Here is a 4,432-nt window from a genome sequence, read left to right as displayed (position 1 = left end):
TTCATATAGTCATACACCACATTTCACTTCTATAATACCCCTCCCTTTTTTCCAAAATGGGCCCTGAGATTTGAAAGGGAAAGGGGTGATATAAATGTTCCATTTAGTGCTTCTCACTCTATAGTTTTTTATTGTTTGCCTATTTAATGCTTGTGGGCTTCTGTGGTAATCCCATCTACTGCAAGGAGAAGTGATTCTTGTGATAGACAAGAAATACACTCAATTATAGGTGTAACGAAAAGTCATTATGAGTTGGCATCTATGGCACTTTTTAAAATGTCATTCTTGGAATAAATAGGACACCTTCAGGGCTTCTGAGAATTACTCAAATACACTGTTATTAATAGATAGAATTATCTGCTTTTAGAACTTCAATTAGACTACCATTGGCTCTTCATATGTCATTTTCTGCTCTTGATTTACTTTTTTCTTTTTCTTTCTTTTTTTTTTTTTTTTACAGATTTTCTTCTTTAAAAATTTCATTAGTAAATATACTGTATCTCGATCTAATAGGCTTGCTAGTGCTGCCTCCAAATCATTATAGGTGCCCGACACAACTTTAAATTCTTTAAAAAATACAACTCTGTGAGGCCGTCTATGATGCCTCCATGTGCGTGGGAGTAAGTCCATCCACATGAACGTAACGAATCTTACAGTGCTTTTATACCCACAGGGGAAAAGGACTCTTTCTCATCCATAATCCATCTACTGAAAATAGCTACTCAGACAGGAATGGGGCCTCAGGACACTGTTTTCTATCAATGTTGGACTTCTTTTATTTTTCCATTTGGCAGATCTGTACTTTTAATTTCATTTTCACGCACAGCTAGTACTCACTAGACTCTTTTTTGGACAACTATTCTTTTCTCAATTTTGCCTTCATTTTTTTCTCCTCACTCAGCTCATTCTCATCCTAAAGCATTATGAAGCACCTTACCAAAATGTAATGTGACTATTTTTAAAATTTATTTATTTTTATTCACTTTACATCTTGGTTGTCGCCCCATCCCACCTTGCCTACCAGTCCCACACTCTATCCCGCCTTCCCTTTTCTGAGAAATAGGGATCCCCTTCCTGTCCACCCCCGAGCCCATCAAGGCAGTTATGCCAGGAAGAAGTGATCAAAAGCTGGCAGGAAAGTCCGTGTCAGATGCAATCCCTGCTTTTCTCACTTGAGGACCCACATGAACTAAGATGCTCATCAGCTACATTTTGAAGGGGTGATCCAGGTCCAGTCCATGCACAGTCCTTGTTTGATGCTTCAGCCTCAGCAAGCCCCTCTGAGCCCTGGTTAGTTAGGTCTGTTGGTCTTCCTGTAGAGCTTCTGTCATCTCCAAGTTCTACTCTTTTTCCTCCCACTTTTCCACAAGACTCCCTACTCATTATCCAATGTTTGGCCATCAGTTTCAGCACCTGTTTTGAGACTTTGCTGGGTAGAGTCTCTCAGGAGACAGTCTGACAAGCTCCTGTCTACAGGCTTAGCCAAGTATCACTCATAGTGTCAGGAGTTAGCACTCCCCCATAGGGTGAGCCTTTGGTTGGGCCTGGTATTGGTTGGGCATTCCTTAAGTCTCTGCTCTACCTGCTCTATCTTTATCCCTACACATTTTGTAGGCAGCGTAGATTTTGGGTAAAAGTTTTGTGGTTAGGTTGGTCTTCATCTCCTTCTGCAAAGAGACTAGTCTAGTTAGAGAGTGTCCTCTTCAGTCTCATGGCCTCTGCTACTAGCAGTCCCCCTCATATTCTCCCAGGAGCCTTCCCTGACTTAGGCCTTCAGTTTGTCACAGAGATGCCCCCACCCTCAGTTTCTCTTTTCTCTAAAGGCCTTCTGTCCTCTCATCCCCACTCTCCCAGGTCTGACCTACACCACCATATTTCTCTGTACCCACTCTTTTACCTTGTTCCCTCTCTTCTACCACTACCTCTATATATTCTATTTTCCCATACTGTTTACAATAAATTTTTAAACTATGTTGCTTCTTTTATTAATTACAATTTATTCACTTTGTATCCCAGCTGTAGCCTCCTCCTTCATGCCATCCCAGTCCCACCCTCCCTCCCTCTTCTCCTCCCATGTCCCTCCCCTAGTCCACTGATAGGGGAGGTCTTTCTCCTATTCCATCTGACCCTAGCCTATCAGGTCTCATCAGGATTGGCTGCATTGTCTTCCTCTATGGCCTGGTAAGGCTGCTCCCCACTCAGGGGGAGGTGATCAAAGAGCCAGCCACTGAGTTCATGGCGGAGACAGTCCCTGTTCCCGTTACTGGGAACCCACTTGGAGACTGAGCTGCCATGGGCTGTGCAGGGGTTCTACATTACCTCCATACATGGTCTTTGGATTAAAAAAACAAATCATGACTGTTGTTTAGGATATGGAGAAACTGAAAAAAAAAAAAAACCTAATATGTTGCTAATTTGCCTGATTGCCTAAGTATTAATATTCTCCTGCCTCCAACTCTTGAGCATTAGATAGACTGGATAGTTGGAAAGATAAATGGATAGATGAATAATACATAAGTAGATATACACGTAATTTAAAAGGTAGAAAAAGTACAATTAATTAGTACACACATACACATATTCTTAAAATGTAAAATAACACCACCTTCTATGTGCAACTTTCTTGTGGTTTTCAATATAAAAGATATACTATGAATATGGCACCAGGTTTTTACAAAAGCTCATTAGAGCTAAGGACATTTTCATACTTCTGCTCAGTGTTACCTCAGGACTCCTATACACAGATCCACAAGGTAAGAAACACAAGTGAAGATAACCCAAGCAGGTGAGCTAAGACACATCCAAACTAAAACATCGAAGTCACTCTTCTGACCTTCAAGCTGATTCCCGTAGATCTATCCTGTAGTGAGCATGCAAAACTCCATCGTTCCATGCAGCCAGAAAATAATAGGAAATTTAATAACTTTGAATCTCCAACAATGATTCAAGCAAAATAGAACAGAACAAAACAATTCTCTATGAGATCAGACAGATTACAAGATGGTTATACCTAAACAGAGCTTATTGCAAAACAAAGCCAACTCCAGCCATCACATCAGCCACCCTTCGTTTCTTTCTCCTTCTGCTCATCGTAGAAATCAGACACAAACACTCACAATTTCTCCTTACAAAGTTTATGACCCAAGGTCATGGTACCTATTTGTTCTCATAAATTACTTGATTGCACAAATAGTGAGACCCAGTCACTGACCTTTTTGTCCTCATTACAAAATAGAATCTCTGGGCATCTGCCACCACCTCCAGCAGTAGATATAACTGAATCCCAAACAGAAACAGTCTGATCTTATGATCAAGACAGACAACTACATGTGGATAGAAGGAATCCCTTCTGTCTGTAATGCCCAAAATTAACCTATAAGTCCCACCTGCTTAGGAATCAGGTAACTTCCTAGAATTCTGAGAATTGCAGTTCTTGTTATATAACAGTGTCATAGGAGAGTTCAATGGCTTATAGGGTTGACCTTATAAACCCCTGGAACATGACTCAGGGCCATTCTTGGGTGAGAAATTTCAGGAAATGGTCCTGACCAATTTATTATTTAGTATTTATTATTTAGTATTTAATAAAACTTGCTCCTAATTTGGCACAAAATGGTGGAGTTGATTTTTCTGGCAAATCTCAGGTTTAATATATGGGGTCTCTAAGTGAGATTACTCTACTTCACATTTGCTCTTTACTTTGTGATCCTGAAAAAGTAGGCTGCCGGGGTCAATGGCACCTTGGGATAGTTGACCCAGCTGACCCCAGGTCCCTGGAAAATGCTTTCCACTCTGGACTCCAGAGGTGAACAGCCACACTTGGAGAAAAACAGCAAGCATTTTTAGCTAGCTTGCTCTTTTTTCTGGCTTCTGATTATGGGGTACCCTCTCTGATGAACAGGGGAAAGCTGATGTAGTCTGTACACCCCTGTTTGGGCACATGGAAGTGTCCCATAGCCCACTGGTTATTTATAGCTATTCTTATTTCTGGTTAACTGAGTTTGGAGTCCTGTGTATTGTTTTGTGCTTGAAGATGCCTGAAACCTTCTGATCAACAGAATTCCAAAACTTAGGGTGTTATGACATAAAATGCCAGTGCCAAGGAGTGCCCCTGAGTCCATCTGGGACTCTTCCCATGGGAATAAGTTCTCAAAACTTTTAAATCTTGTGTGGATACCGGTGTTTATTTTCCTGTTGTTAATGTGAATGACTGGGTCCACATGGGGTTAGGAGAATGCAGGTCCAGTTAAAGGAGTCTGTGAGGTTGGTCAGAGCTGAGGGGGTAGCTGTTTTGAAGCTATCCTGTTTTGAAGTTTGACGCAGATTTTGAAGAAACACCTGGAGTTGGCAGGATGCTGGGACAGATTAGATAGATAAATATGTAGATAGATAGATAGATAGATAGATAGATAGATAGATAGATAGATAGATA

This window comes from Psammomys obesus, unplaced genomic scaffold (assembly GCF_907164565.1).
Source record: "Psammomys obesus unplaced genomic scaffold, mPsaObe1.curated_primary_1811, whole genome shotgun sequence".
Taxonomy (NCBI): Eukaryota; Metazoa; Chordata; class Mammalia; order Rodentia; family Muridae; genus Psammomys; species Psammomys obesus.
This window is presented reverse-complemented; position numbering follows the sequence as displayed.